The sequence below is a fragment of the Perca fluviatilis genome, chromosome 13 (genome assembly GCF_010015445.1).
Source record: "Perca fluviatilis chromosome 13, GENO_Pfluv_1.0, whole genome shotgun sequence".
NCBI lineage: Eukaryota > Metazoa > Chordata > Actinopteri > Perciformes > Percidae > Perca > Perca fluviatilis.
The window spans coordinates 31,246,863-31,260,890 of NC_053124.1; the positions used below are offsets into that span (position 1 = coordinate 31,246,863).

The following is a 14,028-nucleotide window of genomic DNA, read 5'->3' on the forward strand; positions in this document are numbered from 1 at the left end:
TGAGCTTTCATTTTCTCAAAGGCAGAGCAGGATACCCAGGGCTTAGTTTACACCTATCACCATTTCTAGCCACTGGGGGACCATAGGCAGGCTTGGGGAATGCATATTAATAGAGATGCACCGATAGAGCGGCCGGTGACCGAAACTGGACGGTTTTCACGTGCTCGGCCATGACCGGCGACCAGCAGGTCAGTCTGACATATGGCGATGTCATGCCGGTCAACGCTACAATTAACTGACAACATAAGTTATACGAGTTACAGTTCTCAAGGACGCACGCACACACGGACGCCACAGCACAGTCTCTTTTTCCTTTCTCTCAACTTTTCTGCCGTGTGTCGCGCGTCCGCGCTATTCTCGCACACGTAGGGAACCTTGTGAATTAACCTGCAACATGTTAGCCGTTTGTAAGATAACCGTTTCTGTCAAAAAAAAATAAGAAGACTAGGATAAAAGCTTGAGGGAGAGAACAGATCAGAGTTCATTTTCACACGAGATCTTGGTGGACCAGCTCTGATTTAATGTCTGTTGCCAGGGAAACTTAGATGCTGTTTGTGAACCCACAATTGTGTGTAACTTTTATAACTCAGATTGATCCTTGTGTTCCGGAAGTAATAAATTGGAGTCAGATTTGACAGGCCTTAGCTCACACGTGTCAAACTCAAGGCCCGGGGGCCATATCCGTCCCCTCGCAGATTTTGATCCGGCCCGCATATCAATTTAGGTTCCCAAAATAATTTTTTTTTGCCTAGTTGTGCACCAAACCAAAAAAGATGGAAAACTGTTTATTCAAACTGTCATTACGTGACACTCAAAGCAGAGTTTGGCAGATTTGCTGACTTTGAGAGAGTTTTCATATTCAGGGTGTAAAAACAGGTGGCTGTGAGTCAGCTGTGTGGTAGCCATGCTGTTAAAAACGTAATACTTGTTTTGCTTGATTTGCTTTATTCTATGATAGCTAAGGAACCTTTTTTTTTTGCTGACTTTTGTAGGGCTTTATGTACACAGTGCAACAAAAACGTCGGGGAAAAAGGAACAAAATGTCGTTAAAAAAGCGACAAATGTCGGAAAAGGCGGCAACATCGTTGAAAACAGCTAGAACAATGACGAAAATGTGACAAAAAAAACAAAAACAAAATGATATTCAATAATATTTTCAAAGATATTTGACTTGATTGAATAAAGCATGTCAACAAACTACACGTGTCTGGTTCTTGATGTGATTGTTATTATGCAGTGTGGCCCTTAGTGAAATTGAGTTGGGCCTTATTGCCTCATTTGGACAAAATTCCGCCAACGGTAGTCAACATTTTTTTCCCGCTGTAGGCAGCACATTGACTGCTGCTGTATAAGAACGCGGCTGGCCGCGTAGGGCGGAGGTCGGGTGGATTGGCGGGCGATAAAACAGAGGACTTTCATGCCAGGGATCGGAGTTCGCTTCCCGGGGAAATGCGTGTTCCTTGGGAGTGTTTTAATCCAAACCGCCATCTGTTTCCTAAACTTAACTAGTCGTTTTGGTGCTCAAACTTAACTGTCGTCGCCGCATAACGCTCACTTTTTGTGGCCTTAAACTTAACCGTAATATCCGCCGAAACGACCGGTAGCCCGCAGTGCTCTGTACCCGGCTCACACTCACCTATTCTCGGGTAACTGAACCACCAACTACCGCTGATACAATGGAGCGCCAAGCGGAGCAGCGGCGACAGCTGTAGCGGCTAAACACTTCTACTGACTGCCACTGATACGACCTTAGCTGTGACGGAGGACTGTAGCGGCGTAAACAGCTTGCAGCTGCCGCTCACGCGACCATTGATTGATTGATTTATTAGACAGTAACAGAAATAAATGCATAACAACATGCCAACACAGTGACATTGTACATTTATTAGAACTGTCGAGGATAACACAAGAAAGTTACAAACTTATTTCCATTGTGGTCCTCCAGCCGGCGGTCTCCTAGTTTCGTACGATAGCTTACGCTTTTGGGGTGCATGCATTTTTCGTAAAATATCATATGGACCCATTCACGAGAATCCGTTGCATAGGTAGGTTATAGGTCGAGTCCCGCATCTCAAGTCCGAGTCCAGTCTGAAGTCTTTTGAGTCCCAAGTCAAGTCTGAAGTCAGCGACTTCAGTGCGACTAGCGTATAAACTAAATATATAAAGTATATATTCCCTTTTTTGTTTGTTTTTTCTTGTTCAAATATCACCAGACTATTTGTAATTCAATACAAACGTGACGATGAATACAAACTTTGATGACTCAAAAAGGGAAATGGCAAAAGTGATGAATTGCAACAGCAATTGCACTGCCGAAGACTTCAGAAACTTTCTCATTATAATCCACCTCTCGCCACACTGGGACTTTGTTGTGTATTTTAGAGTTGAATGCAAATCACAATGTTATCGCAAATTGCCCTGTCTGTGCTGTCGTCGCTCTGCTTCTGAATGCATACAAAAGATCTGTTGGGGTTTTTTTGCGGGGAGAAATATTTATCACGCCTTATTTTATTCAAGCACTTAGCCATACACGGCACATACATACGTTATGTGCCGTTAAAAACCTACATTTAGAGTGTTTTTTGGTGCCCAGCAGCGATCACGTGAATGATGGATTTAACCTTGCCGGGTAAACACGGCAGTGAAATTGAAGTTGAAAGATAATCTCATTATGTTTAAAGTCAACAAAGAGACACGGAGTGGATCCATAGTGGAGCGTTTATCTGGACCCCAGACACCTCTCTGCTCCTTAATTAACACCTAATTGATTAACGAGTACACACTTGTTAAACAAATTTCACCCACTTTCATCAGACTTCTAGGCCTGTGTGTGTGTGTGTGTGTGTGTGTGTGTGTGTGTGTGTGTGCGTAAGCCTACAGTTGTTTCCACCTCTCAAATTTCCAATGACAAAAACATCGGTTTAGAGGAGGTTAAAGATGCAAAGTGTGTGTGTGTGTGTGTGTGTGTGTGTGTCTCTCTCTTTCTCAAATAGAGATGGCAGATTGAGGTAAAGAAGCCATAGAAAGAGAGGGTTGAAAACCTAATGTATTACATAATTACATTAAAAGCTCATAAAAAGAGTCTCCGGCTACAGATAAAAGAATGTGAATACCTGCTGGCCTGTATGTGTGTGTGTGCGTTGTGTGTGTGTGTGTGTGTGTGTGTGTTCATGCTGAGGGATCCCGCAGTGTAATTTAAACAGCTCTGTTTAATTAGTAAGAAAAAAGACAGATGATTAGCATCTCAATGGCCTGCTTGTGTTCCCAATTCCCTCTCTCTGACAGTATTGGGTACGCACACACACACACACACACACACACGCCACACGCACACACGCAATCAAAAGCTACCATCACCATTATCATCACCATTATGTGTGTGTGTATCATTAGCAGCAGTACACAGGAGCCACCAATGTGACAAACAGAGGTGCAGCTTTTGCATTCCACACCACACACACGTTGGTACTTCGATACTTGTGAGGACCTGCGCTGACATAATACATTTTCTAAGCACCCTAATCCTTACCTTGAAAAAAATAAATGAATTAAGATGACTATGGTGTGATTTTCACCCGGATCTGTACCAAACATGTTTTTTTTTAGTCTGTCAGATAGGATTTGTAGGTCGGCATGTCTCTACAGCACCACTAATTCAATACTTAATTGCAAATTGTTTGACACATATTTTGCCTTTGACATATTCCCCCCCCCACCCCCGATAAAATTGCGATTAATTGTGCAGCCCTAGCGGGAACACTTTTGTTAGGTGACAAACAAACAGGAAAAAAAAACTGATAATAACAAATGTGTTGACAACTAAATTCATTCAGTAACTACTTGAGTTACAATACTGGGGTTTAAGTGGTCCCCTCATACTGTATCTGAAGTCTCTTTTATATAGATCTTAGTGGTCCCTTCATACTGTATCTGAAGTCTCTTTTATATAGACCTTAGTGGTCTCCTAATACTGTATCTGAAGTCTCTTTTATATAGACCTTAGTGGTCCCCTAATACTGTATCTAAAGTCTCTTTTATATAGACCTTAGTGGTCCTCTAATACTGTATCTGAAGTCTCTTTTATATAGACCTTGGTGGTCCCCTAATACTGTATCTGAAGTCTCTTTTATATAGACCTTAGTGGTCCTCTAATACTGTATCTGAAGTCTCTTTTATATAGACCTTAGTGGTCCTCTAATACTGTATCTGAAGTCTCTTTTATATAGACCTTAGTGGTCCTCTAATACTGTATCTGAAGTCTCTTTTATATAGACCTTAGTGGTCCTCTAATACTGTATCTGAAGTCTCTTTTATATAGACCTTAGTGGTCCCCTAATACTGTATCTGAAGTCTCTTTTATATAGACCTTAGTGGTCCTCTAATACTGTATCTGAAGTCTCTTTTATATAGGCCTTAGTGGTCCCCTCATACTGTATCTGAAGTCTCTTTTATATAGACCTTAGTGGTCCCCTAATACTGTATCTGAAGTCTCTTTCCCGAAATTCAGCCTTCGTGCAGAATTACAGCCACTAGAGCCAGTCCCACAATGAGCTTTCCTTAGGATGTGCAGTACAGGCTGCCTAGTTTAAACTCCAGAGGAGTCACATTCTGTCAGGAAAACAGACTTTGACGGATGAATTGGATTTGACTCGTTCTTTTACAGCATTCGTGAAGTTCAAGTGTGACCACGCGCAAATGATCTCACACACTGGAACCGACTGTGTCACTCTTCGATGACTGCACTGGTTCTGCGTTGGTTGTTATGGCAACAGGCGGCCGGTGGGCGGGTCGGGAGCAGTGGAGAGACGTGGGTCTCCGAGCCGTCGGGCTGACAGCGACGGCCCCCTCGACTGCAACACGAGAGTCAGCCAATTATACGAGCGACGGAGCGTTGGAGAGCTGCTCGGCCCGGAGGAGCAGAGACACACACAGATGCTGAGGAGGTATTAAGCTGCTCAGCTGAAGGCCCGTTCCCCCGTTAGCTGTGTTCTCGGGGAAGAGTGGCTCACTTTAAGACAAGCTGGCTCTAATTAAAGCTGAAGACAACTGCTGGCGACAAAAGCTGCGAGAGTAAAGTAAAGACGATCAGGAGTAGCGTTGGCAAACACATATGCGTGTGTGTGTGGTGTGTGTGTGTGTGCGCGATGTGTGTGTGTGTGTGCACGTGCAGTACGTGGGTGTGTGTGTGTGTGTGTGCTCGCGTAGTACGTGTGTGTATGTGTGTTTGGTGTGTGTGTGTGTGTGTGCGCGTAGTACGCATGTGAGTGTGTGTGTGTGTGCGCATAGTACGCGTGTGTGTGTCGCGGCGTTTGTGTGTGTGTGCATGCGTTCAGTAGGCCATGTGTGTGTGTGTGTGTGTGTGCGTGTATGTGTGTGTGTGTGTGTGTGTGTGCGTGCGTGTGTGCGCAGTAGGCCATATATGTGTGTGTGTGTGTGTGCACTCTTGCAGTGTATTTTTGGGACGACATCTTTTGAAACTGAGACATGACATTTTTCTTTTCAAAGTCAGGACCGGGCAGAGGTTGATGCCTAGACTGTTTAAGTGAAGCCAAAACATCTAGTTCACCTGAAACTTCAAAAGTCAGAAGTACACGTCAATATGTTAGTTGTGCAATATATAGGCTACTGGGGTTGTGCAATATGTTAGTTGTGCAATACGTAGACTCTTTGGGATTGTGCAATAGGTTAGTTGCGCAATATGTAGGCTATTGGGTTGGGCGCTATGTCATTTGTCCAATACATAGTCTATCGAGGCTGGGCATTGTCAGTGCATTGTGGAATTTATGTGATATGTAGGCTGTTGGGGTGGGGCAATATGTCAGCTGTGCAATATTGTATTTTTGTAATATTGTACTGTGCAAGGGCTGTGTCCCACTTATTGCAGAGACTACAGCCGATGAGTTGTTTAATGGGAAGTGCCAATGAAAGGAGTAGTTAATATGCTTATTATATGTATATGGAAGCATGTTTGTATTGCAAGAGAGTATGTGTTGAGAGATTTGTATTTATTGTCTTTTCCTTTTTTGTATTGTGTGTTGTCTTTGTGACGCTGCAGAATGGACAGAGTCCAAAACAAATTTCCCTTCAGGGACAATAAAGTATATCTTATCTATCTTATCTTATCAATCCATTTTTTTCCCAGAAGATGGAGTCTGTCGTTTCACAAAGTTCTGATCACGCTGGTGTTTGTTCAAGAGTTCATTGTTCCAATCAGCTTGGTTTTTATTAGTTATTTGATGCAATAAAAACGGGCAGAATCATCATGATTGACAGCTGGGATTGACTTGTGATGGTAAGGCAGGTGTGTGGGCGGGACTTTAAATAACCTCGTCTCATATCATAGATTGTTTCCAGAAATGTGCTATTATTCATGCACGCACGCACGCACGCACGCACGCACGCGACGACGCACGCTAAATAACGCGCACACGCCGCGACACACACGATCCAGAGCGCCAAAAGTGCCGTTAAGAGTCCCAACCAAGAGCATCTGACTGAGATGCCAAAGGAGACTTTGGCGTTGCGTAATTGCATTTTCATTTTTATACATACATATTTAACCTTTTTTGTCCCTGTTTTGACATTTTCGTCGTTTGTTTGAAGCTTTTGACGTTTTGTCTTAATGTTTGTCACTTCTTTCAACGTTTTTTAACGCTTTTTCCGACATTCGTTGCTTTTATCGATGTCTTTGTCCACGTTTTTATCGCTTTTTTACATCCTGTATTGTTTCTAATTGCCAGCGTCTTGTTAGCCAGCATCTTGCTAGCCAGCGTCTTGTTTGCCAGCGTCTTGCTAGCCAGCATCTTGTTAGCCAGCATCTTGTAAGCCAGTGTCTTGTTAGCCAGCGTCTTGTAAAAGCCAGCGTCTTGTTAGCCAGCGTCTTGTTTGCCAGCGTCTTGTTAGCCAGCGTCTTGTTTGCCAGCGTCTTGCTAGCCAGTGTCTTGTTTGCCAGCGTCTTGTTAGCCAGCGTCTTGTTTGCCAGCGTCTTGCTAGCCAGTGTCTTGTTAGCCAGCGTCTTGCTAGCCAGTGTCTTGTTTGCCAGCGTCTTGTTAGCCAGCGTCTTGCTAGCCAGCCTCTTTTTAGCCAGCCTCTTTTTAGCCAGCGTCTTGCTAGCCAGCGTCTTGTTAGCCAGCATCTTTTTAGCCAGCCTCTTTTGCCAGCCTCTTTTTAGCCAGCCTCTTTTAGCCAGCCTCTTGTTTGCCAGCATCTTGTTTGCCAGCATCTTGATTGCCAGCCTCTTGTTAGCCAGCGTCTTGCTAGCCAGCGTCTTGTTTGCCAGCGTCTTGTTAGCCAGCATCTTGTTTGCCAGCGTCTTGTTAGCCAGCGTCTTGCTAGCCACCGTCTTGTTAGCCAGCATCTTTTTAGCCTGCCTCTTTTTAGCCAGCCTCTTTTTAGCCAGCCTCTTGTTTGCCAGCGTCTTGCTAGCCAGCCTCTTGTTAGCCAGCCTCTTTTTAGCCAGCGTCTTGCTAGCCAGTGTCGTTGGCCAGCGTCTCGGACGCGTTGAGGTCCAACAAAGTGGAGTTCATGACCAACGTGTTGATGGAGTACCAGGAGGAAGACAAGGACGAAGAGGAGTAAGAAGAAGGTTTTTTAACCTTCTTGTCGACGTTTTTTTGACTGTGTTGTCTGGAACACCTTATTCCACTTCCTTTCTGAGAAATGCCCTTTTCCCTGTTTGTTTTTTCCTCGTCTTCCGCACCCCAGGTTGATCAGCTCTCCCACCATGCCGGTCCAGCTGCCGCGGGTTCGGGCGCTCCGTATAGCCCGTCGTCCACCAGCTTGATCTTGAAGGAGAACTTCAAGATGGCTGCCAGCTCCCGCAGCATGTCCACACAGAAACCCTTGTACTGGTCGTTGCCCTGGTAGTCCTGGTGGTTGGCCTTATGCATCACGTACGGGTTTTCCTGTCGGAAGAGAAGTGACATTCAGAAGGCGGAGATTTAATTTGACGCCGACGAAATTCATTCATTCATTCATTCATTCCATTCAGATCATGTAGTGGCGGCCCTCATTTACAAGGAGTAATTACAAAGACAACAACAAGACAACAACACAGAAAAGATTACAAGATGAAAAAAAGACAATAAAACTTTCTGAATTGGAAATTTGATAAATAACATTTGATAAGTTAATTAGGATAATATGGACACGAAAGAAAAAAAAGTACAGTTATGTCAAGCAACGCAGGTAGGTAAAAGTTTGCAAGTTTAAAACCAGATTTCTAAATTGTCTAAAAGGCACAAGTGAGTTGATTTTTAGAAAGTGCAGCAATTTGTTCCAGTAGCCAGGCCAGTGGCGTTTTTAGACCCATTTTAGGGGGGCTCAAGCCCTACATTTCATCTCAGCCCCCCTAAAAATTATAAAAACAATTTCTTTTTTTTTTTTAATCAATTTTAGTGCTTCAAGTTAGAGTTTGTCTGTTAGTGACAGAGGGCGAACAATTACAGGTTCAAAGAAACAGCATTAATATCCTGTGTCGCCATCGCCAACGCTATGCACCTGTAATATATATATATAAATATATATATATATATATATATATATATACATTTTTGAATAAATCACCAGAAAAAGAGCTGAGTTGTGCACTGCGTCCTCTGTCATCTCCAAGCCTTTTGTCGATTTTAACCCTTGTGTTTTTTTTTCCGGGTCAAAATTTGACCCATTTCTAAAGATTTTTATATCAGAAATATGCGTTTCTTTCAACCAAATTGCCCAAAAATAATTGTTTAAATGGTTTCAAAAAACAGTGTTGTGACTAAACTGTGACATATACCAGTCTGTGATCCACTCAACATCCTCTGATCTTAACTATTAGTCAAAATAATTCATAATTTCTGCTTTTTTTTTAACTCAAAAGTTAGGTATAATGTCATATAAATTAGGTTTATTGACCATGACTTAAAAAAAGGGTTGGAAGAAGTGACAAAAACGTTTAAAAAAAGCTTCAAAAGCATTGAAAAAAGCGCCAAAAATGTCATTAAAAAGGGCCAAAAGAAGTTAATTTTCAATTTTGACCCGGAAAGACAACAAGTTCATGGTCGACGGGAAGACAACACGAGGGTTAAGGCAGAACTCCCAAATAACTCGACAAACGCCAACCGGTGATATATCTAACGCTACGTTGTGTAGGCTACGTGGCAGATTACCAGTATGGTGGTGACGATGAGCGTCTTGTTCGCCAGCGTCTCTGACGCGTTGAGGTCCAGGGAAGTGGAGTTCATGGCCAACGTGTTGTTGGAGTACCAGGTGCCGATCTGTCCGGGCAGGAAAGAAGAAGAGGACAAAGAGGGGTTAGAAGAAAACGTAGTTGTGTAACATTGTATACATCGACATTTTTGTTGATGCTTTTGTCGTTTTTTCCACGTTTGTGGAAACGATTTTTGAAGCTTTTTATTTACGCCTTTGTTGCTCTTTTAAAGCGTTTGACGTTTGTTTTCGCATATTTTACATCCTGTATTGTATCTTGTTGTTCACCAACGGTCTTCATCGATCTGAAACCGGAACACAACAGCCAGCGTCTCTGACACGTTAAGGTCCATGGAAGTGAAAAAGGGGGCGGGGCTTGAAGAGGGGCACGGGGGGTAGCACTAACGCTACAGCTACATTGAATGCATAAAGCGCGAATCGTACCGGCCGCAGCCCAGCTGGCGCCCGCAAATGTGACGTCATGGAATCACCGTAATTATTTATAGCCGCGCTGGTGGTCGCGACACTAGCTGCAGTCTTCTCCTGAACAGAGGTGGCGCTAATGAGCAAAGGCTACCCACGTTGCTATTTCTACGGACTAGAAGAAGACGAAAAAAGATAAACAACGGCAGAACTGGCAGCAGCATTGACGTCAATGCTTCGATTTGATTTGATGACCTACTTGGTCGGATCCCCCCCAAAAAAAAAAGAGTGGTGCGCGACCTCGGCTCGCGCGCTGGCAAGATCTACGTCATTTTGACGCCACGAAGGCGCGTGCCAGTGGCTTTAATGTATGCAGACCATTCGCGGAGCACATGGTGCCGCGGAATGTAGCTTTTAACCGGCTCCACCTGCAGCACGCACGCGGCGTGGGATCGTGTGAGTCACAGGCGAGACGGAGAGCTTGTGCTTTTGGGATTGTTGTCGTTTCTTCAGGGTTTTTTTGGAGCCGGCACAGCGCTGTGAAACGTCGATCTACTGTCAGCTGTTATCAGAGGACGCAGGTGAGGGGAAACCAGAAATGAAAGCAGAAACTCTCTAAACGAAACGGCCAACACGCTCTTTCATCGTCATTAAGTCGTTTCCTGTACATCGGCAGTTTTAAAGGGGCTCCAGGCGATGTTGGGTGACGGCACTTCTCGTGGACGTTCAAAGTATTTTCAAACAAAACGGAGGCTAGCTCACCCCTCCCTCCTCCTCATTCCCTCCCTTCCGCACTCACCCCCCCAACCCCCACCTCCAACTCCTTTTAGTCAGTTATTGTCTGAATCGCTGGAACACTGTTCGTTACGTTTGGTGGGTGCAGGTCGGCGCAGTTTGTTATTGTTGGCTTTTTGTGGAGCCTGGGCTGTCTACAGAGACCCCGTTCTTTACAGTGTGTTCAGGGGACAGGCAGCTAGCGGATAGCGAGGAGATGTTTGCTTTATGTGACAAAAAAAAAAATGTTGTAGCCTAAAAAACGCGTGACATCGCTCAGAGCACCTTTAATTTAAAAGAAATATAGACACTTTAGGATGAAAAGGCCGTACACACCTTGAAAAAACATAAAATCCAAGACTGTCCTATTGTTACGCATGTAGAGCGGATCGCCATGGAGCATACGCACCACTAAGCGCTGCTCTCGTGCCCGGTGTCGCCGGTTTTAATTGATTATAGCGGAAGCGTAGTGTTGGAACGTCCGCTCTGCGTGCGTTACGAGAAAAATAGAGAAAAGAGGGTGAGGGTTAACTGCTCCTCAGATCTCTGCAGGCTAAATCCAGACAGCTAGCTAGACTATCTGTCCAATCGGAGTTTCCTGTTGGCGCTGAGGGTAGAACTGATAGGACATATTATTACACACGAGTGGGGGTGTTTGTGGAGGCTGGTTTAACCCAGTACTGCAGGTGTGTGGGAGAGATTCATTGGGGATTCATCCAGGAAGAAAAAAAAAGAAGAAGAAGAAGAAGCTGGAGGCTTCAAGCGGCAAGACACCAGAGTGTTGTGCCTGGCCAGTTTTTAAAATGGCATCATCGTGACCAAGGGCGGACTTGGACAAAAATTGGCTCAATGGTGTTTTAAGCCCCCAACGTCGACTTCAAGGCAGCGCTGCGACTGTCGACTTCAAGACACCTAACCCTAACCCTAACCCTAACCCTAAACTCTGCACCTCCTTTCTCCTTTCTACTTGTTCCACGAGCGTTACGTTGTAACATCTGTTACTTACTGGCAAAGAAAACACGAAGGTGATTATGCGATCGCATAATTCAATGCATAATCAGCCAAAGTCCGTATATCATTCGTGGGGGCCGCTTTATTCAAATACGCCGCGACTACGCGCATAAATTGCCGATTTCTGCGAAAAATATGCGGGGCTTGCATGATTTCATAATCCCGCTTTGCGATTTCGCAAAAAGTCACTTAGCAGAAAGTTGAAAAATGTTGCGTTTACTTCACATGATCACACAAGAGCAGCGTCGTGAACATCATCAAAAAGCAGGGTGTTGGGGGGGGAATAACTTTTTTGTCTCTTTATCATCAAACCGCAGTTTTTGCAAGTTCCTGCAATTTCATCGCAGAAAATTGCATAAACATCCCGCATATTCCATCGCATTTTTTAAGAAAACGTGCCGCATAATCAAGGATTTTTTGCCCGCAACAATCACAAAAAACAAATATATCTGGAAGGACTGATTAAATGCATATTCGGATTTTAAACAGTTAATTGAACCCTCCTGTCCGCGTCCCACTTGGCCCCATTTGATGTCTGACCTCTTTATGGCCCCTGGGGTGTTTCTCCAGGATCTTCAGCGTGTAATTGGTCCGCTGGCCTTTGCTGTTGAACTCAATGTGACCCGTCAGACCGTCGTATCTACCTTGACGGAGAGACAGAGACACAGGAAACCATAAAATGTTGATAGGTAAGTGGCTCCTGCCGGCAGCAGGGCTAGCCTGGGATATCAGAGCCGTCCGCCCATGGGGAATGACAGAAAAATGTTCGTAGCGGCTGAATTAGCTTTGACCCTATACCGGTTTAATGAGACACAAAAAGAAGGGCAATTATCGATTCAGTGTGTGTGTGTGTGTGCGCCGCATGCGTGTCTGTGTGCTGAAATCTGCAAATGAGCGTGAGGTTTGTTTGATGCATGTGCAGCCAAGCATGCAATTTGTGCCTGAGTTTATGTGAGTAATGTGCAACTGAGTGCATCGCCTACATGATGAATGAATCTGTTCATGGTGTGTGCGTGTGTGTCTGTGTCAGAGTGTGTGTGTGTGTGTGTGATTGTCTGTGTGCGTGTGTGTGTGTGTCTCTCTGCATGACTCAAGATGAATTACATCCCAAAAACTCTGTTGTGAGAGAGAGAGAGAGAGAGAAAGAAAGAGAGAGAGAGAGAGAGAGAGAGAGGATGAGGGAGAGAGGTCTCTGGTTGCTGCCAAAAACATTGTAGAGATGATGAAGTGATGCACTGGGAGCAACAAAAACAATATGGAGGGAGGGAGGGGGAGGCATCCTCAGTGGATGGAAGGAAACAGCAGTGGCAGGCAGACAGAAACAAGGAAAGGGCTCTTTATTTCATTTTTTTTTTTTTCTCTCTCTCTCTCTCTCTCTCTCTCTCTCTGTCCAGCAGCAGCACTGATGAGTCCAGCTCTGATCTGCAGCAACTCACCATCATCGTCGACATCAACAGGTCCTCCAAACTGAACTACAAAATACATATTGTGGGGGGTTTGGTTTCAAAATCAAGACACATTTTGTTGTCTATCTGACGCTTCCATCAGCGGGACAACATTTAGTTTGTCTTCTAAAAACAGCTACAACATTTTTCTTTGGGTGCAAAAACTACTTGGTTGATACTTGGTTAACAGATGTTAAAGGGATACGCCACCGTTTTTTGAAATAGGGCTCATCACGGTCCCCCTTAGCTGTAGATAGGTGGGCCAATGCATTTTTTGTGCATGCATTGTTTTAGTCCGGTGCAACACCGGCAGCGCCGCCGCTAGTTAGCTTAGCGTAGTGAATGGAATCCTATGTTGCCGGTTAGCATGTTGTGAGTAAAAGTGAGCCAACAAAGAAAAAAAAACAACCTAATTACTTGCACTGAGACAAAAAATGCGTTGGCCAACCTATCTACAGCCAGGGGAGACCGTGATAAGACCTATTTCAACAAACGGTGGCGTATTCCTTTAAGGGATGTGCACAGTAGTGTCATATGTCAAAGTCAATTTTGTTGACCCATGCATCCCACCTTTACCTCCGCCCTTTAAAAGGTTTAAAGGGTCACTTTTTTTCAACCTGGACCCCATTTCCCTATGTTTTTTTTGTGTGACTGATGGGAATGACAATCTTTGAAATTGGTCCAGCATTGAGCGCGAACCCTATCTTGCACCCGGCGCAGCGCAAAGCCCGACCCAAGTGTCTTTGCCAGTTTAAGACCGACGCAGTTGTCGATTTCCCATCCAGCGCCCGCGTCGTTTAAATAGCAGATGCACCGCGCTTCATCTGTGCCCGCAGGCGTGCTAGTCTTACAGGGAGGTGTGTTCAGGTGCATTCTTGCGTGCTGGTCTTACAGGGAGGTGTGTTCAGGTGCATTCTGAGGGTGGCTGGTCTTACAGGGAGGTGTGTTCGGGTGCATTCGTGGCGTGTTGCTATCTTGAGGCAGCGGGAAGTGATCGCGCCATTGACCAACAAAAACCTGGTCTAAAGTCAATAGCGCAGCATTTCATTGTTATTTTAACAGCGCATTAGTAAAATGCTCCTAGACTTATGCTCAGCACACGCACACTATGCTTGTCACACACACACACACACACACACACACAGGGAAGCGCAGCAACACACACATGCAGAAGATTACAAATAAA

At 44.6% G+C, this 14,028-nt stretch overlaps 1 protein-coding gene across 4 annotated transcripts in view; it reads right to left on the reverse strand.

Moving 5' to 3' along the window:
* LOC120571680 (glutamate receptor ionotropic, kainate 5-like) overlaps positions 1 to 14,028 on the reverse strand; it is a 309,529-nt gene that overhangs the window by 48,593 nt on the left and 246,908 nt on the right. The gene's annotated exons all lie outside the window — the stretch shown is intronic.